This window comes from Nothobranchius furzeri, chromosome 5 (genome assembly GCF_043380555.1).
Source record: "Nothobranchius furzeri strain GRZ-AD chromosome 5, NfurGRZ-RIMD1, whole genome shotgun sequence".
Taxonomy (NCBI): domain Eukaryota; kingdom Metazoa; phylum Chordata; class Actinopteri; order Cyprinodontiformes; family Nothobranchiidae; genus Nothobranchius; species Nothobranchius furzeri.
The window spans coordinates 24299633-24322268 of NC_091745.1; the positions used below are offsets into that span (position 1 = coordinate 24299633).

A 22636-nucleotide genomic window follows, 5' to 3' on the forward strand; every position below is an offset into this window, starting at 1 on the left:
TTATTTTGGTCTAGATAATGTTGACAATATCGTTTATCATCAACAATTTGTTGGACAAAATATCGTCCAGCAAAATTTGTTACATTCCCAGGCCTAGTCAAAAGTATAAAAATTATTTATACATAAACGGTCCCTCCTGAGATCTGGCCGTTTGTTCATTTGCTGTGTTAGAGGACATGCTGAACTAATGTTTTACACATGATCATCACCCTAACATTTGAGTGTATAAAAACATATTAAATATGTTTTTTCCCTTAAAAGTGTTTAAACAGTTGTTGCATTTCAACACACAAAAAATAAATGGAAAAAATAAGATAAATCTAATGAAAAGTGTACATCTTTGACATTAAGCTTAAAAAAATCTGTTGACGATGATACTGTTCATTTTTCAGAGCTTTTTAATGTGAACATATACATTGCAATAGATAAGTTTACAATAAAGTTAAATGATAAAAGTTTTGAAGTTACACTTCTATTACTACTACTACTAGTAATAATAATTATGATGATAATAGTAATAATAATAAAACAATAATTATAATAATACGAAAAAAATTGTCTCTGAGGAGTCAGTTATGTGGAGGAGATGAGTTTGTAAAAGTTAGTTTTGAGTATGTTTGTGAAGGAGGAGGTGAGTGAGCTTAATGCAGGGGTGTCACATGTTCCAACTTACGTTTTGACTTAGAAAGAAGTCTCTTATATCCACTTTTCGTTTTCTTGACATGCTGCCTCCTGGCTGTGCCTAACTACCAAAGACTCACAAATGAACACTTATTCAAATGTTATGTAATGGAAGCTGAGCTGAGCTCTGATATTACACAGCGTCTAGTTGACGATGTGACTCAGTACCGGTGTTCCCTAGCGGCTCCAAACTAGCAAAACAACGTGAGCACGTTCTGACTGTTTCCAACTTGAGTGACAGCAGCAACAGCCAATAATACGTTAGCAAGTATCAGCAGAGCCAATAGATTAGCTTTTGGGCGGGTCTAATAGTAAACCGGTTTCCGTTTCGGTCCTAGTGCTCAACCAAATCCATTTAATGGAGCGTAACATTGTTTTTGGACGGAAAAAAGTGCAGGGGACCAAAACTGCCTTTTGAAAAAGTGGGGGGGACATGTCCCACCCGTCCCCCCCCCAAAATTACGTCCCAGTCTGCAGCTGTACTCCTGTTAATGAGAGAAGCCTTAAAATCTGTCCTTCAGAAGTGAAATTGGACCTGTCAAACTTCTCATCACCATTCGAAAAGTACTGCACCGATTTGAAAAATTCAAAAAGCGTGAGTGGCAGAAGACTTTGATGATCATCTGTGCCAATTTGTATGTGCCTACCATGAATTATCTAGAAGCTATGATGAGAAACTTTTAGCTGTGTGAAGCCGATCTCAGGAGAAAATCTCTCTTCCTTTAACATGGGTTTCAATGAGACAGAATCTGGGTCTCTCCTCCTTCTGAGGCTTGTAGCTAAAGAACGGTAATACCTACAGAGAAAATGAAACCCATTCTGAAAAGCTGACAAAAATTCCTACTTTTTGAGTTATAACTTGTTTTGGTAGTCCAAACGGTCTGGGGGTAGTAAAGAGTTGTTCACAGAAGATGTGAAGTTCAAAAGTTAGAGTGCGGAATCTTCAGTTTACAGTGGGGAGAGACATTTTTTTAAATTTGAATTTTCTCAAACAAGTTAACCGTACGACCACAATGTTTGGAGTACAGTCATGGATTATAGCTCAAAACGAAGGTATTTTTGTTAGCTGTAAGCCAGTGTGTGTTTCATTTCAATCGGACCTACGGTTCTCTTGCTACAATGCCAGAAATGGAGCAAGGGAGGGTCACTGCTCCTATCTTTCCCCATTATAACTTTTGTGATTTTTTCTGAAAATTTCAAGTCGTACCTCAACTTCTACCTGTGATTTTAGAAAAACCGTAAAAGATATCAAAAAGCCTCTTTAATATGTTAAACAGGAAAGTCTTGTGAGTTTGTTAATTTTTGAATGAAGTCTCTGAGTTAAAAGGAACCCAGTAGAGTTTTAGGTCAAAAAAGTGATAGGAATTTGCTGAAAATTGACCAATCCCATTTATTTCAATGGGAAATTTTTTGCAGAAAAAGCTTAATAACTCGAAAAATTTTAAAGATATCAATGCCAAAAGTAATAGCCGGAAAGAGCTTAATGAGCTGAACGTTTTGGTATAAAATAGTTGAAATAGCTCAAAATTTGAAGGAGAAGAAGCGGTTCAAAAAGTGTACGGAAGCAGAAAAAGCAGAAGAATAAAGAAAAACAGGAAAACAATAGTTTGAATGCTTAACAGCATTCAAACAATAAAGAGAAACAGGAAAACAATAGTTTGAATGCTTAACAGCATTCAAACAATAAAGAGAAACAGGAAAACAATAGTTTGAATGCTTAACAGCATTCAAACAATTAATTCATTATCTGAAGAACATTTAACAAAACCTGTTATTTTATCACTTTCTTTTCCTTTCCTACCTTTGTGCATTTTCTCTCTTCTTTTTATAAATAATAACACTTAATCAGTTCATTAGTGGGGTCTATGTTGAAGAAAGATTTTATATAAGTCCATTAAAAATTAGATATGTTATATTTCCAAATAAAGCTATTCATTTCAGTCTACTGCACTTAACAGGGGGAAATGTTGTAGTCATTTGTCTAATTACAACTTGCTTGATTATAAATGTTACAGAAATATGACAAAGAACAAATAAATAATTGTCAAACTTTTATTCTGCCAACTGAGTGTGCAATTGACAGTTTTAATATATGAATAACACTGAAAGGAGTATGTAATTAAAAATTACAAGACAAAATAACAGTATATATAAAAATGAGGGCTGGGACTTGATTAAAATTTTTAATCTAATTAATTAGAAGCTTTGTAATTAATTAATCTAAATTAATCGCATTGTAATCATTCAGGAAAATGTGCTCTCAAAGCAAAACTTAATTAAAATTATGAGACAGAGAAATAAACATTAGACATAGTTATTACTGTAAAATTAAAGCTTTTAATAAAAAATGCATTTTAATTAATCAAATGTCACTGTGTGATATGAAACAAGACCCAAATCAACTAAAATTTATAATTACAAATAGAAAACGCCTGCAAAGGGTTCCTGAGCCTTTAAATAGTCTCTCTGTCTAGTTGAATTACTGAAATAAATTTGACTTTGCACCAGATTCTAATTTTTCCAGTTTCACTTGTTTGTAAAATTGGGAGTTTTTATTAGCATTTCTACTCATAATGTAGTAAAAACACATAAATAATAATCCTTCAAAATGACAGTAGAACTGGCACAAATATGATCTAGGACTTAAATGTACTAACTTTTAACACCAGAGCAGGCGTGACATATTCTGAGAATGATCAGGAACACTAACTGGTTCCAGTTGGATGACTGGAGGTTGATGGGATGATGATAAAAGATCATGGTGAGGAAATAATGATCTGACGAACAGGTGAGCAGACCTTCCTTACATGGGAAGTTCTGCTGTCACGTTAAGAAGGGGATGCTGCAGAGTCTGCAGATTCACACCTGCAGCAGCGAATCTGGTGTGATCTCGGCCCTGATCACAACTTTCTCGTTCCTCGCTGCCCCTGATACACTTAAGCATCCGCCCCTTAGCTGATGACAGCTTCAACACACCTCGCTGCTTAATGATAGTAATGCATGTGATGATATTTAGACAGTGACTCGTCTCAGAAACGTATAACTCCCCGACAGAATTGTTTAGAAAATCATCAGAAAAGTTTCAGAGTGTTTCTGTTTTAACTTAAACTTCTGTTTTCAACTTTAAGACACGTTGTTTGTGATTGTTTACAGAGTAGTGAGAACACGGAGCGTTCTCCCAACGGCAGCCTCTCGTTTGTCTGACTACTTTCATAAACTACTGTTAGGGCACAGAATTATTCTGTCTGGTGCTTTCAGCGTTGCACAGATGTTACGTAAATGTTAAAAATATAGCTTGCAGCAACTTTTGTAAAGTTTCCTGTGCCACCGGGTGGGCAGCTGCAGCAGAGATGATCTCTGAAAAATGTCCGCGACACGGACTACGTTGTAGTCTGGAAGTTTGTTTTTTTCAAGTTAAGAAAAGAGGCAGACGGGTTTCCTAAATCCTGCATCAGTCCAAGCAAGGCAACTTCTTTCCATTTTTATTCCGTTAGTAGCCATTAGCACTGTGCATTGTTGTGTGCATCAGTGATATTCTGTCTACGAGGAAGTCGTGCATTGACAAAGGTTCCGCCGTGCTCGAAATGCAAGCTGCGATTAAATGCGTGAAATTTTTTTTACGTGTCGTTTTTTTCTAATTAATCATAATAACGCGTTAAAGTCCCGGCCCTAAAAAAACTCAAAATGATAGGGGGGGCTTGTGATTATTTTAGGGGGGCTGAAGCCCCCCTAAAACGGACCTAACGACGTCAGCGCGGCAAAATAAGGCTTACAACAGGGAACAGAGTTGAAAAGGTGGAAACTGAAAACGTAAGCGGTTAACTGCTAAACCACCTACCAGAAAAATCCCTGGCTCAAAGTCCAATGGGGACAAAAACCGAAATGAGAAACTGACACTCTGTCAGCTAACCTGCAAATGAGGAACTAAGCCTATTTCCTAAAGAAAACCCTAAGCGAGCGTACACCACAGATTAACCTTAGCAAGAAGATCGTAACCGAGCTCAAGAGAATCACAGACTAGCTCTGGATCTCCTCGACTGTCTGCTGCGCTCCTCTTTTGAAGTCCTGTGGGCTGCTTGATGGCTGATTCAGATCAGCTGCTGCCTTTTTGGCATGCCTCTCACCAAGGTCCACAAATGGCACTGGGAGAGTAAGCCGCTCCGGAACTGTCCCTGGTACTGAAAACTCGGCAGTGGGGACAGCAGGCTCAGGTAAGGATGACGAGGAGGACCGAGGGGACGAGGGTCGTCACAGTCCTCCATCAGATTTGTGCCTGTTCTAGTGTAATTTGAAAGGATTTTATTTATTTATTTAACCATTACTAGATTAGCAGCAACAGAAATATTACTAATAACAGACAATTATGTGAAGCTGGAAAAATTAAAATACTATGCAAAATTACATTCATTTCTGTAATTTAACTAGACTGAGAGACCATTTAAAGGCTCGGAAACATTTACAGGCATTTCCATTTGCAATTTTAGCTTTTAGCTGATTGGGGTCTTGTTAAATATCACACAGAGACCCTTTAATAGTCTAGATTAGTGTAATGCTCCTGTTAGTAGTTCCTCCTGTAAAGTGCTTATTTATTTAAATTATTCAGGTTTATAAAAAACATTTGGACATACATTTTATTATGTTCCAGTCATTAGTCATTTATATTTCACTATTGTAGTCATTTATAGTAAATTAAGTAAGTTCAATTAACCCATTTTTCTTGCATTCCTCAATGAAAAAAGTAACTAAGTAGTTATTATTCTTGGTACTTTGTTACTTTAATAATCTCATAACTCAGTTAGTAACTGAGTTACTTTTTTGACAGTCTTTAGTGACTATAACTGATTACTTTTTAAAAGTAAATGTTTACTACTTTTAAACTCTTTTTGCATTTTTTTTTTCATCTCCAGGAGCCAAGAGGCCTGTATTGTCGATAACAGACAGATCTGCAGCAACAACTCCGGTTCATGGCGTTTTAAACGAGTCTGCTTCACCGTCCGAGTGCCTCGAAACCCCACCATTGGTGACAAGTTTGCTAGTCGCCACGGTCAGAAGGGGATCCTGTTGCCGGCGGAGGACATGCCTTTCACAGAGAGCGGTATGAATCCCGACATTCTCTTCAACCCCCACAGGTTCCCCTCCCGTATGACCATAGGAATGCTGATTGAGAGCATGGCTGGGAAGGCGGCCGCACTGCACGGCCTCAGCCACGATGCCACGCCGTTCACCTTCTCTGAAGACAGCGCGGCGCTGGAGTACTTTGGTAAAATGCTGCGAGTAGGTGGCTACAACTATTACGGAACAGAGCGGCTGTACAGCAAAACCAGGCTAACAACGCAATGATAGCCAAAGTTAGCTAATGTTAGCTTGGTTTAGCAATTTTTTGTGTAAAAAATTGACCTTAAAAATTCCCTTTCATGTGTTGGGCTCTACAGGTCTTTTCCAGTGACATTACTTCCGGTTTGGCAGAAATTCAATTCAATTTAAGTTTATTTATAAAGCGCCAAATCATGACAAGAGTCATCTCAAGGCACTTCACATGGTAAACATTCCAATACAGGTCAGTTCATTAAGCCAATCAGAAAAAAGTTTCCTATATAAGGAACCCATCAAAGTGCATCACGTCACTGACTTTACAGCAATCCTCATACTAAGCAAGCATTTAGCGACAGGGGAGAGTAAAACTCCCTTTTAACTGGAAGAAACCACCAGAGGATCCTGGCTCAGTATAAGCAGCCATCCACTACGACTCACTGGGGATGGAGAAGACAGAGCAGACACACACACACACACACACACACACACACACACACACACACACACACGCACGCACGCACTCACACACACACACACACACCATATATACCAAGTAGTGTGTCTATGGTTACATTGTGATTTCTTAGTAAATATTCTATTTGGTGAGAGATAAACTTTATTGTATTTATTCTAGTGAATCTATAATTAAACGGGTAGACTAGTAGTGGCACATTCAATGTCAAAGAGAGTAAAATGTTATTATCAGGAGAGGGAGAATGTTTAAGTGGTTAGCAGCAGTGTTCAAGCCGATGGTCCCCTACCTGAGGCCACCACAGCTCAGCAGAACACCATTGTAGCTTCTTCACTTAGAGAAAAATAAAGTTAAAAGCTGAAATAGCAGGAAATAATACAGTTAAAGAGCAGATTGTAGAAGAAAGTAGTCGAGTGTGGAAAGTGGTCAGTGTGTCCTCCAGCAGTCTAAGCCGATAGCAGCATAACTACAGAGATAACTCTGGATAAACCATAGGTTTATCAGGTGTACTATTCATCTTTCAGTCATTTTTAGGGATTTCTCCTTTGAAAGGAATCTAAATTTTTATTTAGAATGAATCCCTCCCCTCCCTGGGCTGCCACCTCGCCAGCTCTAATTGGAGCGGTTCCCAGCCGAGTGTGAAGCAGCTGGGATGAGAATCAGTTCCTCTAAATCTGAGACCATGGTCTTGAGTCGGAAAAGGGTAGAATGCCTTCTCCAGGTCAGGGATGAGGTCCTGCTCCAAGTGGAGGAGTGCTTCAGAGTCTTGTTCATGAGTGAGGGAACAATGGAGCGTGAGATCGACAGGTAGTCCACCTGTGCTGCGTCTGCAGTGATGCGGGCGCTTTACCGATCTGTCGTGGTGAAGAGAGCTCTGAGCCAGAAGGTAAAGGTCTCGATTTACCAGTCTATCTACGTTCCTACCCTCACCTATGGTCATGAGCTTTGGGTGGTGACCAAAAGAACAAGATCACAGATACAAGCGACCAAAATGAGTTTTCTCCGCAGGGTGGCTGGGCTCTCCCTTAGAGATAGGGCGAGAAGCTCAGTCATCCGGGAGGGGCTCGGAGTAGACCCACTGCTCCTCCATATTGCGAGAAGCCAGTTGAGGTGGCTTGGGCATCTAGTAAGGATACCTCCTGGACGCCTCCCTGGTGAGGTTTTCCGGGCACGTCCAACCAGGAGTAGACCTAAAGGAAGACCCAGGACACGCTGGAGAGAATATGTCTCACGGCTAGTCGGGGAACGCCTTAGGATTCCCCAGGAGGAGCTGGTCCAAGTGGCTGGGGAGGGAAGTCTGGGCTCCCTTACCCCGTGATTCGACCCCAGATAAAATGGATGGATGGATGGAGAATGAGTTCCTATTTCTCTCAACACTGGTTTAAGGAGGCTCTAACCTGCAACTTTCTCTGGCAGAGTTTATGGTACAGAACAACACCAAATTTAAAAAGAGGGAACATTTTATTTTGAAAATTCTAGACCGGAAGCTATGACAGACGCTCTACTTGCTGTGACCTCCTGAGCGCGAGAGAAAAGATTCTAGAGATGTTGAAGCAACACAGTAAGCAGAGATTTATGTGATATAACTGGAAAGTGGAATTCTACGGACTTGGTTACAAAAGGAGGACTTGTTTCACGCCTTTGACGGTAATATTTGCTCAGAGGCTGCATTCAATATTCGTTTTTTTATTTGTAGCATTATGAAATGCCTGCTCCAATTTTATTGGTCTAGAGCAATACGCCCTCCGTACGTAGGAGGACGCTGCTGCTATAAAAGGGGAGCTCTTCCGGTAAGGAAGTAGTTTCGGGAAACAGCTGGTCCCATTATGCCGCTGCGTTTTGGTGTTGCCAGCCCGTGCCCTCAGGCTGCATTTATGGTGCGATCGGCTCTGCTTCAACAGAGCTTGGGCATTTGTGTCAGTGTTGGGTGTGACGTCATCGCTTGCCTATCGAATCCTCATTGCTTCTGGGCAGAGTTCCCTTCTGCTCAGGCATTACTAGCAGGAGGACCGATTGCTCCGTGGTCCGGCCGGAGGCGCCGCTGTTTTGTTCCGCTTCCTTTACTACGTTTTAAATCAGCTGGTTGAAGGAAGTTCCCCTGGCTCGTGGCTGGAGTCCAGGAGGAAGAACAGCTGATTCATATTGTACAGATTTTCTACAGTTTTTAATCTTGTTTTCTTTGTGAAGGCTGAGGCAGGAGGTGTGGAGTGTGGCCTCGGAGGTGGTGGTCCCGTGTGCGAGTATGGTGGTGCTGGGTTTTCTCACGTTAGTATGAATGCTCACTGCCTGGGGTGAATCCTTTATATTTTCTTTATTATTTTTGCTGTGTTGGGGTTTCTCTGTCCCGAGTTACCTGCCTCCACCCCTAGCCTCAGTCCTGCTTGTTAACACCCTTTTGTTTGGTTTAACTGATGGTCTAAACTAACTGTGAAAGTTATTGTTTGGACCCTATTGTTCGACCTTTTTGTTTGTTTAAATTTATAGTTAAACTGTATTTAGTTAACCCTCATTTTTGACTTCATGAATTAATTTAAGTGAGTTAAATTAATTTCCTTTTTCTCAATACATTTCATTGGTTCAGTTTCCTTTGGGTCATTAATTTTAGTATTTTTATGGTATTTTACATGGCCAGTTCTTAAAATGTCTTTAAAATTGTTTCTTCAATTAAATAAAATGAATTGTAACTTCTGAAACCACGTCTGCTGTCTCAATTAAGTGGAATGAATCTACATGCTTTAATTCCTTGGGTGAAATTCCCAAGGTGGCGTTGTTAACAATTGGCTACTCTGATTATGGCAATGACGACCATAGGTCGTCCGGAGCATGCCCGAATGTAATGGGTTTTCGAAATGATTGCACTCGAGCAGGTACAATTGCCATACTTGGCGCCAACAGGACCACTCCCGTATTGCCACATTTGGCGTTGTTGCTACAAATGCAGAAGTGTGTTTACTGTTACGGCAGGTCACGGGTGTCATTAACTGATACGTTTAGTGTTTACAGGATGTAAGGGCTGCTATAGCTAAAACCGGGCTTAACTGTTATGTTTCTGGAGCTTTTTAAGCCTCTAAAAGTAACCCAAACGGCCTCTGATCTTTTGTAGACCCGTCTCTTTTTTGTGATTTAAAGGACTACCATTACCAAAGGTTTTATTACTGAAAATCAAACACTTAGTACTTAGATTGCTATTGTAACTAATGTTGTTTGAAAATAAAACAAACAAAAAAAATGTGTTGTCACTGAAACTGACATGTTTTCAAATGTCTACATTTTGTTTTTGGGGTTGAATGAAACTGAAAGGCAGTAGGGTTGAGCTCCAAATGTAGCCACAGACACGAGGGCGCGCCGGTAGCCACAGTGGCTATAACTAGCCAGAGTGGCTACCGGTACAGCCATTGTGCTACAGGCAGAGCACCGCACAGCCATGTTGGCATAATGATGGAGCACAAGTTCAAAGTACACCAAAGACATTCATTAACCCTCCCACTGTCTTTAGGGGTGACCCAGTGAGAAAAGTTGACCATTGAGCAGGATTGATGGTTTATCCCTCGAGGTCCACATGACAGGGGTGAGGTGGAGATCACTCCTCACCCCTGCCACATGGACCTCAAGGGATAAACCATCAACCCTGCTCAATGGTCAACTTTTCTCACTGGGTCACCCCTAAAGACAGTGGGAGGGTTATGCATCAAATATGAACAAATGTTTTAATTACTGTACTTAAGCACTGTTTTGGCAGTTTATATAAAACAAAAAAAAAACCCTTTAATGTAAAGGAGTTTGTCCATGCAATTCATAGCTATAGCCATTGACTGTTGTCATAGCTACAGGATAGCAGTTAGAGCCATTTCTGGCTATGGTGCGCCCTGATGGCTGTGGCTACAATTGGAGCTCAGCCTCCCTCCTGAAAGGAGAACGATGGAGAAAATCAAAACTTGTTTCAAATTTTACTGTCTGAAAAATGAAACAATATAGTGTTTAAATCTGAACTACTTATTATCCAATATTAAAATATAAGGTTTTTATTCTGCAATTCTAACAATAATATGGAGAGAAAGCATCACTTGTAGATCCTCTACCAGGGGGCAGCGGACATGACTGGAAATGTAAGGATTCTTTTTTTTTTTTTTTAACCGTGTCCTGTCTGGCTGTGAAGCAAGCAGAATTGATGTCTGAATGCTGGTAACAAGCCTTACAGATTTATTCTCAGGTGGAACATCAAAGCGTCTGCTTTAAATGTCACGCCTGATAATTCAAATTGTATTGTTATTGTTTTTGAATGCTTTGTATTTCCGACCAGACACGGAGACAGAGGTGAAAGAGAAAGGAAAAGACAAATGGTGGGAAGAGAGAGGGGGGGGGGGGGGTGTTCCACAAAAATAAACAATAATGAACAAGAGTCTGCTGCTAAACCTGCAGAAAGAGAAGAGCAGAAAAAAATGGGACACACAACAATACATCAGGAGCAAGCTATCACTGCGTCAACGTGATGACGAAATATAAAATCAACATTGTTTAACCGAACAATCACATGATAATAAATCACAATTCATTTAGTGGCAACGACAGCCTTGAGACAAGTGTTGAACGTGCCCAAGCCCATACTTTTGAGAGCACCATGTGAGCACCTGTGTGTGTACACGCGCTTGCTTATGTAAGGTTTCTCTATAGGAGCGTCCAATAGAGAGTGTGAGGGACCACAGATCTGCCCCCAAAGATGTGTAGGAGACAGGGGGAGCTCCAAGTCCCAGAGATCCAGGCGCTGCCCCAGAACACAGGAACCCCAAGGGGACTGCAACCAGAAAGGCCCCCCGCCCCCCTCGAGAGGTGCAGAGGATCGCCCCGGGGGGCCACAACCAGCAGCCGGCAGAGCCCCGGGAGATATCAGCGGCAAGCCCACAGGCCCGCCCGCCACCCGCCGCTCCCCACCCCCTAGCCGGCCGAGCCCGGGGCCCAGCGACCCGGGACCCAGGGGCGACCACCCCCGCCGAGGACCCATCAGAGCCATGGGACCCAGACCCCACCAGGCAGCCACCGGGATTGACCAGGCAGGCGCCAAAGATCTTAAACCCCCTGACCCGGGAGCCACGAACATTCAGGCAGACCAAGGCACCACACCCCACACCAGGTGTGGCAGGGGGAGGGGAGACAAAGATCTATATCATCAAAGGAGGTCCCAGGAGAGGGGAGGAGTCAAAGGCCCCACCTGACATATACAGTCATACACAAACACAGTCACACACTCCCTCCCTCATGCTCACACATACACATACAACCAAAGACTTCCAAAAATGCACGCCGGACACCCACTCATGCTCCCCATACACACCCTATTCACTCTGGTGCCAGTACTGCTGCACACTGGGTACAACCATCACCGGTTACCAGAGTTTGACCCTTTCTGCTGGGGTGCTGATGAGCAGGCTCCCCCGCCCAACGCCGAGCCCAGCAACCCACCACCCCAGACCCCAACCAGACGGCCAGATCTCCCTCCTAGTCTCCAGCCCCAGGAAGCCAAGCAACAACAGAGGTGTGCTAAGACCCCTAGTCTCCCTCCGCCTGCTCCATCATAGTGTTGTGTGTTGATGAGGTGCATTCCATGGCTGTGGTGAGCGGGCAGTGCAGGCATTGTCTGGCCTATGCCAGCGGATTCCACCACACCACCCCACTTGCACCCACAGCCCTCGGTGTCTAAGTGCAGTTTAAAATTGGAAGTGGGCACCGGCACTCGGGAGGAGGCTGACAAATCCCCCTGCCAAATGCCGTTGAATGTGCTCACTTGCGTGGAATGCCGTCGGTGGAAGTGTATAAGGTGCAAATAAAATTGGGGGGCAGGTTGCCACAGGAATGTGGAAATGGGGTCTATACCCGCACTCCCTGACTTGTCCACCCCCCAAGGTCCTATGTGTATGTTTGTGTGATGATGTGAGGGAGTAGGAGGAGAGAAATATGCGGGGATGGGGAGAAACGGCTGGTTGGGCTTAGCCCTCCAGGGAGCCAGCTTCCCCACTGGCCCCAATAGGCACCTCTGTAGTCAAATTGCCACCAAGGGCATGGAGACCCCAGCCTATCCCGCCAGGGCCCAAAGCAAAAGCATTACAGAGCCCCACAGAGTCCGAAGGCACCAACCCAGTCCCACCCCAGCAGAAAATCTATGCCCATCCCTGCATTTGCACAACTTCCAGAATATGTAAGACATAGGACATCCAGGTAAGGTTGGGTCCTCCCCCTCCTGGACCCCCCCCCCCCCCCCCCTGTGATGGAACAGCAGAGGAGCCAAGGTCTACATGAGGCCCCTGAATCCGGGCCAGGCACTGCTGCATGTTCCTGCCTTCTTCACGGCAGCATACATGTCAGGACCCGACCCCCCAAGGCCCCGCCCAGATCCCTGCACGGGGCCGGCCACCCCCACACCCCGGGTCCCCAGGCCTCCACCCAGACCCTCCCATGGGCAATGCAGCCGCCAGGCAGTGACCCAAGGCCGCCGCCAAGACCTCCAAGGGGCCCCACTCACGACCGCCGGCAGCCCACCCCCCGAGGCAACCCAAGCACCTCCAGAGGGGGGCCCCCCAGTCCCAGACACCCCCAGTGAACCCACAAACAGGGAACATCCGGATACTCCAAACTCAGACCCCCCACCCCCCACCCACATCATCCCGCAGGACAACATCAATGGTCCCCCATCATCGCTATATGATGGAACCGATCAAAGGAGCCCAGAGAGATTGAATTGAAGTGGAAGCAGAGGCTAAATCAAGTGCTATATGATCTAACAAAAGATTTCTATACTGGTTAATGCAGAGAGTTTCTCTATTTTTCCAATTCAAGAGGATAGTTTTCTTAGCTATACATATGGCAGTCAGAACCACGTGAACCAAAGATGTTTCAATCGGGACATCGTCCAGGTTTCCCAGTAAACAAAGAGAGGGGGAAGTTGGGATATGACATTTCAGACATTTTGACAGATCCTCACATACTCTACCCCAAAATTCCTGGACAGGTGGGCAGGACCACAGTGCATGAATGTAATTGTCAGGAACGTTGTTTGTGCAGTGTGTACAGGTGTCAGATGACACAAACCCCATCTTGAACATCCGATGACCTGTATAGTGTACTCTGTGTAGAATTTTGTACTGAATTAATTGTAAATTGGAGTGTTTGATCATTTAAAAAGTTTTTAAACAAGTTTGGGACCAGAAGTCCTGGTCAAAGCTAACTGATAGATCCACCTCCCATTTTTCAATAGGGATTGCAATTTTATCGTCTATTTTGGACAGTGTCTTAAACACTTTAGACAGTAGTTTGGGGGGTTTGAGATTATAAAAGTCTAATACCCTTGGTGGTGTTTGTAATTCTATTTTATTGAGCTTAAATTTTTGTTTGACTACAGATTTAATTTGGTGATATTCTAAAAAGCTATTCTTATCCATTCCAAATTGGGAGACTATTTGATTAAATGGGATGAAGTCCAATCCTTCATATATGTGTTCCAGGTATAGGATTCCTTTATTTTTCCAGTCCGGAAGGTTCATCATTTTGTTATTTTGCAAAATGTCAGGATTATTCCAGATAGGTGTGCGTCTGCATGGTACTAGTGAAGACTCTGTCATCTTAAGATACTCCCACCATGCTGTCAGCGAGGTGCTGATACCATAGACTGTACATACTGGACAAACGGATTCCATAGACTCCAATAACACGTTTTTTGTCCATAATGGGAGGTGGCCACCACCGCCATTTTGACCGTGTCACAGGTTCCGTCCAGCCCAGACAATTCCATAAAAGGGAAGAGAGGAGGCACTGAGGGTGGGGCTGTAAGGCTGGGATCGAGTGACGAACTAGCTACGAGCTAACCTGAAGCTAACCCTGGCTAACCCAAAGCTAAAGCGGAGGTGGGAGCCTAGCTAACGGATGTAGCCACCTAGCTTCAATTCAACCGGAGCTAACTGGAACACCCAACGACCTGACCCTCACACGGAGTTTAGGTGGAGGTTTTCTGCGCCTGTTCGTGAGAAGTACCTGTATTAAAAAAGTTTTAAATCGGTAAGTTTATAATTTATTTCCGTAATGAAAACATTTTGCTTTGAGCAAGTTTTCAGTACAGTTTTTTTCGGTGCTATCACTCCTGAGTCGCACCAGCCATTAAATGTATCATGAAGAAGAGAAAATATATTTAAGTCGTATTTTGGGGGGACATTTTATTATCTTTCTTACAAAATCTGAGACCAAGCGTTTCACATTGCAACACAAGCACCGGTAACCATAACAGAATGAACAGCCAGCAGAGGAGAGGAAGGCGGTGTTTCAAACCCTCCCGGCCGGCGTGGAGAGCTCATTCCTGGGCTGGAGCCGGCCCTCAGCACCCCGCCACAGGCTCTAACAGATGCTGGCGGTATTTCATATATTTCCAAAACGTAATACTTGTTTGTATCTTGTACAGCCAACTAGCCTTTATTCTTGACTCAGTACAATTTACCAAAAGTAAAGAGACATTATACAGATGAAGTAAGCACAAGATAACTTACTGGAAGACACGGAATTATCATCAGAACCAGAACAAGACAGCCTGATAACAGTCATGTGAAAATAACAGTTAAAAAGTATGTATGTATAATAGAAATAAAAATATATTAGAATTAGTGTAACTCACTGTGATCCAAACAATAAATCAGCCATAGCTGATTAGTAAATATGACATGAGGTCTGGGAGTTTTTAAGTTTCATTCTTTTATTACATTTTTTTCTTAGATCTGTTAAAAGGTCACCATGGCAGCCTGTGTGTCTCCAACATCAGCTACACAACGCAGCGTGTAAGTTCCTGTCTTGACCACTTCATGTATGGTTTTGTACTTCAAAACAATTATGACAAACCTGTTATTTTTTCCTCCATAGCCATTTGGACCATTGGAGACAGCTACGTGAGGCGTGGTGCCCAGAGAGCTGCAGAGACCGTCGGACACAACCTTGGCCTCCCTGACGTCTGTGTCTCCTGGTTTGGTTGGGGCGGACCATCGACATACATACATGTGCCGACACTTTGCGCCCTGTTTTATAAAATGTAGTGTTAAAAATAAATGTTTTTGCTCAATTACTGGAATTTATTTGGTTAAGACAAAAGTGAGGAATAATCATTTACAAGTTATTTGTACAACAGGCCCATTTTAAATCCCAACAGTTTCTTAGCAGACAATAGAAATGTGTTCTTTACTAACTTTACTTGGTTTGAAAATCTTACTAAAATAAACTTGAGTGCCGTATTGCAAAACCCAATCATACTTGTTATGTAAACATTAGCTTTGTAGATATTTTTTACAGATATATATTTGTGTGCAACAAAAACCAAACTTAAATAATTTGTCATTCTTTATTGAAAAACAACAAAATACAGGTATACAGAAGTGTGGGAAAATGATAATGTGAAAGTATTGCACCATAAATGAAGTGAGATGAGATGAAGGTGGACGCCAGCGGGCTGGACGCCGGACGAGGAAACCTGGAGACGGATCGCTCAGACAGGAAGGGAAGAGCTTCCTCTTACCTTGATGGAATTAAAGTTAGTCGTCGTCTGAACGCCCAACCGTACGGTCTGAGGAAACACACACCAGTCAGCAGTCATACAGATGCATAAAGATAACTGTAGCCATGGCAACCAGCTGACATGTCCCCACTTTCACCAGCACCTGGTGCCTGCCAGGTCACCTGAATTCCTGTGTGATGTCAGCACGGTCGGCCGTGACTGCGGCCATCAGAGGTGACCTCTGATCAGCTGAATGAACTCACCTTCCAGGGTGATGCCGTGTTAGAGCCGGCTTCATCCTGTAAACAAACAAACAAACAAACAAATGAGTGGTAACAAAAACACCACGTCTGGTTCTGGTGGAGGACAACATGCACCTTTCCAGGAGCATAACCCAGATGTTCTTGTTGCTACAAACAGAGACGAGCAGAGTTAAACCAGGAAGTGAGAGGGACCAGCTGCTGCAGACAGGTGACGCTCACCTGAGCCTGAACCATAGGAGCCTCCTCAGCCATCAGACCTTCTGACTCCAGTTCAGATGCCACCTTGTTGATGTCCCTCAGGCGGGACTCGTTGGCCTTCAGGTCCTGCAGGACAAAAGCACCTGCTGATTACCTTGTTGCTGTCGGGTTAACAGGTCTGGTGTTAGAACGTGGTGGATAAGAATGTTCTGACGGGCCGAGGGTTCTCAATTCACCCTGCAGGACTGGGCCTGCTCCTTCAGGGCCTGGATGCTGCTGCCGTAAGCTGACAGGTCCGACATCAGGGCCTCGTGCTTCTTCAGGAGAGCCTGTGGAGCAGAACATCAGAACCTTCAGCTCGTCTGACGCAAGTGAAGCTTTCTCGCAGCGATGGTCCAATCGGATCCGCCACCGTAAAACAAACCCTGCTCAGTTCACCGCAGACGCAGCTCTGCGGGTGTTTAGTGGAAAAGCGTGAGCCTTCTGCCGGCTGCCACGTGTCATGGCTGCTCTGCAGCGGGAACACACATCACAGCTTGTAAACCGTTTGAAATAAGAGCGCCGGGAACACGTTTGTCATCACTTCCTGTGCGAGGCCAGCACTTCTACCCCTAACCCATGAGACGCTCAAACGAGCAACGACGTCTGGTAGACAACCAAAGGAAATGACAAATACAGAAACACTAATTATGAAGGACTGGAAAGACAGCAAAGAAAAGCGATTGGAGTTTCTCAGGAAGGGACTTCCGTACCTCGGCCAAGTCCTCGTCTTTCCCTTAGTCTGGACTTCCAACGATGGGCTCCTTCTCCCTCATCCAGGACTCGGCCTCATTAGCATCCGCAAAGTACTGCTGGGCCTGCAGAGAGTCCTCCAGGTCCTGCCTCCTCTGGGACGCCTTGGCCTTCAGCGTGTCCCAACGTCCATGAAGCTCCCACAGTTTAGTCTTCACTTCCTCACCAGCGAAGTGACCTGGACCCAAAAAAAGTGAGCCAGAACCTGCAGACACCTCAGAAACATGTCAGGACCAGACCTGCTCTACCTTCTTCCACCATGGTCTCTCCTTTCTGGGTGACAGCCTTGATGCGAGGTTCATGACCTGTGATCTCAGCCTGCAGAGCCTGGTGCTTCTTCAGCAGGTTCTGGACACCAATCAGGTCCTTCCCTGAGGACACATGTTAGAGTTCAGCATTATGCAGTAGACAGACCAGTTTAACCCAGGGGTTTCTTTCTTCTACAATCTGCTCTTTAACTGTATTATTTCCTGCTATTTCAGCTGTTAACTTTATTTTTTCTCTAAGTGTTTTTCTCCCCAGAAGAAGCTACAATGGTGTTCTGCTGAGCTGTGGTGGCCTCATGGAGGGGGCCATCGGCTAGCACACTGCTGCTAACCACTTAAACATTCTCCCTCTCCTGATAATAACATTTTACTTTCTTTGATGTTGGATGTGCTACTACTAGTTTACCCGTTTAATTATAGATTCACTAGAATAAATACAATAAAGTTTATCTCTCGCCAAATAGAATATTTACTAAGAAATCACAATGTAATGTGTGTGTGTGTGTGTGTGTGTGTGTGTGTGTGTGTGTGTGTGTGTGTGTGTGTGTGTGTGTAAAAGCCATGTGTAGTGTTTATTTATAAAGCATATGTTGTTGGATTTTATCCAGAATCGAGACTTTGAAAATATATAGTTTAATTACAGTTTGATTTATTTGACATCTGTATAATGTTTATTATTTTGTTTTTTCCCCCTAAATACCTAACGTTTTAGTTAACATGAATATTAGTCATTCATCCCAAAACATAAAGTTACACATTTTAAATTTTAATAGGGGAAGACTGCAGGAGGGAGCGGTAAAATACAGGGGGTCCCCTGCAAAAACTAACTTTACGAGTCTGATGAAACTTGCTGGTGTTCCCGCTGCTTCTTCGGTAAACAGCGCCAACAAAAACAAAGAAACTTGGGATCTTGTCGGCGTGGCGGTGCGATTTAAGGGAAACGCTGTATGCCCTATAGACTTCTCAACGAGCTGCAGTATTTCTCCGGTCAGCCCGCAGCAGCGAGGCGCCGCATCGGTCAGCCTGCCCGGCCTGACCGCTGGGGATTACCGGATGAAAGAATGGAGCACAGGTGTCCCTCCAAGCGGCGCGCTCCGTCATATTTCAACCCATTTTTATCTTAAATGCACTGGGTTTTACCCATCGAAATATGCCCTATTAATTATTTTACCGTATTTTACATTTACATTTCATGGTTAAACAGTACATGCTACATGTTAAACTGATAGTTAGCTAGCTACTTCGGTAAACTCAGCTAGGCGGCAGTGACATAAAATACAAATATAGATTTTAACTTACCGAAAAAAATGAAGTGGAGACTCCTTGGACGCTCTATTAGTGCAATTAATACCACAGCAAGTCATTTTGTCCAACAATTGCACCAATAATATCCAAAACAGAATTCACAAGCACAGAGACTCAAAATCCCGACACAGTTTCCAGGAGGGACCGAGGCTGTACTGAGGCCTTTCCACGGAGCTAGCTCTGTGGTCACGTGGGTCTGAGGCGGCGGTCACGTGTGTCGGCTGCTCATTAATTATACAGAATTTTAGGCTTTCAATACACTTAAACAGAAGAGTGAGAAAAAAATTCACCCCCCTCAGAGTTGTCATGAGTATAAACTAGATAATTTAGACAAAAAACATGTTCTGGTACCAGGCTGTAAAGATGTTTATTTCTGCTGTGAAATCGGCATTTTTAACATGGGAGTCAATGAGGATTTGCTCGCTTCTGACACCAGCCCCTAGTGGATGAGGGTGGAACTGCAATTTTTCTTACTTCCGGGATGGAACCATTTTTAGAGCGGCATTGTGGGAGCTTGGCTGATACTAATACTTTTGAAGCTTGTAAGGATTCTGATGAAGGGCTAACCCTGATGCTCCATCTGGTCCTTTAGGAGCAGACAGGGGAATCTGTGACGAAAGTCAAAAGGGTCTGACGGCCAGAAGGTGGTACCAGCTCCAAGTTTGAAAGTCATTTCTATCTTGCTTCAGCTTCGTATGCTGACCATTTACCAGTGTGTTCTACAAAAGTCCCGAAACAGCAAAGCGAGCCAAATGAATTTATAAACTGAGTTTTATTTGAACACAAAGAAATCTTCAATTTAAATCAAAATAATTTGTGAAAGATCACTTAATGGCTCTGCGAGAATTCCACTCCCTGAAACAGGACTTGGATGATACCATAAACATATAGATGATGAAACTCAGCACAGAAACAAAGAGGAACCAACATACCCAACCATGAACCGAGACCCAATCCCCAATCCAGGGTAAAGAGAATCTGTGAATTTGGTGTTGATGGTGTGGAGGGAATCAATGTGTTGGAGGAGACGCTGTAGAAAGACAACACCAGCAGGACAGTCCACACACACTGCTATGGTGCTTGAACCTGCCAGGACCTTTGGTGGTTCTCATCCATCCATCTGTTTTCGGCCACGTATCCGAGGCCGGGTCGTGGGGGCAGCAGCCTAAGCAGACAGGTCCAGACTTCCCTCTCCCTAGCCACTTGTTTTATTTTCCGGGGGGAATCCTGGGGTGTTCCCTGGCCTGAGACATAGTCTCTCCAGCATGTCCTTGGTCTTCCTTTAGGTCTTCTCTTGGTTGGACAGGCCTGGAAAACCTCACCAGGTAGGCATCCCAACTAGGAGCCCGAGCCACCTCAACTGGCCCCTCTCGATGTGAAAGAGCAGCAGGTCTACTCTGAGCCCCTCCCAGGTGACCGAGCTTCTCTCCCTATCTCTAAAAGAGCCCACACACCCTGTGGAGTAAACTCTTTTTGGCCGTTTGTATCCGCGATCTCGTTTTTTGGTCACCACCCAACGCTCGCGACCATAGGTTGGTTTGTTTGTTTGTTTAGATCCCCATTAGCTGCTGACATACAGCCGCTATTCTTCCTGGGGTCTCATCTCATACAGTCATTACGTTTTATATACATACACGTATTGTGCACATCGTTCATACATGTCCATACACACACACCCACACGCACACACACCCAACTAATTTCAACATAAAATTGCAGTATAGAAAAATCACAAATGAATTCTCAAAAGCCCAAACATACCTTGAAATACAGCTCACGTCAGAAGATGTTTAGCTTGACATTATCTTTGGGAAAATAAAAATATTTGGAGTTTTTTCTGAAAACATTTTTTATCAATTTCCCTCAACAGAAATCCTGGTACTGCGCACCATTGCACGATAGACCACCGTTTTTTGCATTTGATTTGTTCTGTACGCAGGTAACACACATCGTCCATGCATACTTTGTCTTGTGGAATAATCGTGTTTATCCACGAAAAAAGACAAGGTCGAATAAATTACATTTGGGGTTTTTGTCGTAATGATATTTCTAATAAACATTGCTAATGACAACTCCATTCTCTCTCTTACTTTTAGCCAGGACAATTTATTGTGGAACAGATTAACACTGGTTCTGTATGGACTCCCCAATGCGCGCTGCCTTGCTTTGTACAATTTATAACTTGTCTAGACAATTTTCATTGGTGTTGGACCAAACCACAGAGGCATAATCTAAGTGTGAAAGCACCAATGACTGAACTAGTTTCTTAATTAATTGAAATGGAATTAATTTCCTACAACGTCTGATAATAGCCGTACTTTTTGCCATTTTTTTCAACAGGTAGTTAATCTAATTCACCCAGGATAGTTTATTATCAACAATAACACCCAATAACTCATCAACCTGTTCAATAATGGTACCATCTAAGGTAAAGCTTAAGAGTGGATTCATTTTTAAAGAGTGTCTAGATCCTATGACCATGCATTTAGTCTTATTTGTGTTTATTATCAAGTTGTTTGCTGTGATCCATCTACCAACAAATTCTAGTTCCTTATTTAGAACAATATTAAGTTTTAATGCTGTTTTCGCTGGTGCATGAAATGTAATATCATATGCATAAATTGCCATGGTGGCACGATCCAACACCATAGGCAAGTCATTCATAAAAATGGAAAACAACAAAGGTCCTAAACAACTACCTTGGGGCACTGCACAACACATCCTTTCAGACTCAGAGTAGCTGCCATTAAAATAAACGGTATACTCTCGATCACAGAGATAACTGTCAATCAATTTTACAGAAGAAGGTTCCAATCCATAACACCTCAACTTTTTAAGAAGCATGTTATGGTCTAAAACATCAACAACTGCCCTTAAATCAAGCAGCACATTACCAACTAGGTTTTTATTGTCAATTTCTTGCAACCAATCATCTGTGATCTGAGTTAATGCTGGGGTGGTAGAGTGCTCCCTTTTGTATGCATGTTGATATATTGTATTTAACCCATTCACCAAGAAATAACTCTGAATTTGTTCGTAAACTACCCTCTCCATGATTTTACTCAAGGCAGGTAATATACTGATTGGTCTACTATTTTGACCTGAAAAGAGCTCTTTATTGTTTTTAATCAGCGGAATAAGTTTTGCCTTTTTCCATTGTGAAGGAAATACACTTTGCTCCAAACTTAAATTAATTATATATGAGAGCGGGGAAACAATAAAGTCTGCTGCTAACTTCAAGAGCCTTACCTCAGTGTTATCAGTGCCTGATTGTGTATCTTTACATGTTTGCAAAATTTTCTTAACCGTCTGATCAGTAATTTTTCCAACTTTAAATGTACATCCTTTACTCCCCATCATTCTTTTTATTATTCTACATGAAATGTCATTATCTTGTTGTTGGTTCATAGAAACTTAGAGGTGAGGGTAGAAACTTAGTTTCTCATATCACCTCTAATCTGTTATTTTTACATATAAACACAAAAGCTCAGCTGATTTGTGTTTAAAAGTACAATTATTCTTTCTAGATTTGTCATTTTGAAGCATAGAACTCTAACCAATCAGCTTTCAGCTAATTGCGCGACACATAACTTGCTGTTTTATTAAAAAACAATTTTTGGTATAAAAACTGAGCCGACCCTGTCTGATCTGTCGGACCACAACAAGGGAACAACAGCAGCTTAAAGACGTTTTCATTTTTAGTGGATGACTGATTGTGTTGTGAAGTGCTTTGGGGGGTTGTAGAACACTAAGAAGGCGTATAAAATTACAGGCCATTTTTTTAGGGTTGACAGAAGCATCACTATTTGAAATTGTAGCTATGGAGCTT

The 22636-nt window shown here is 43.0% G+C and overlaps 2 long non-coding RNA genes across 2 annotated transcripts; one reads left to right on the forward strand and one right to left on the reverse strand.

Moving 5' to 3' along the window:
- The first annotated feature begins 14062 nt into the window (after positions 1–14062).
- LOC129159976 (uncharacterized) lies at positions 14063–15554 on the forward strand. The gene is made up of 3 exons (XR_008560991.2): positions 14063–14509; positions 15215–15276; positions 15359–15554. It is a non-coding gene; the product is annotated as an uncharacterized lncRNA (long non-coding RNA).
- A 717-nt stretch (positions 15555–16271) lies between these two features.
- On the reverse strand, positions 16272–19233 carry LOC129159975 (uncharacterized). The gene is made up of 7 exons (XR_008560990.2): positions 18802–19233; positions 17485–17607; positions 17197–17414; positions 16681–16773; positions 16466–16570; positions 16361–16393; positions 16272–16282 (listed from the first exon to the last, which is right to left on the reverse strand). It is a non-coding gene; the product is annotated as an uncharacterized lncRNA (long non-coding RNA).
- Positions 19234–22636: the final 3403 nt, after the last annotated feature.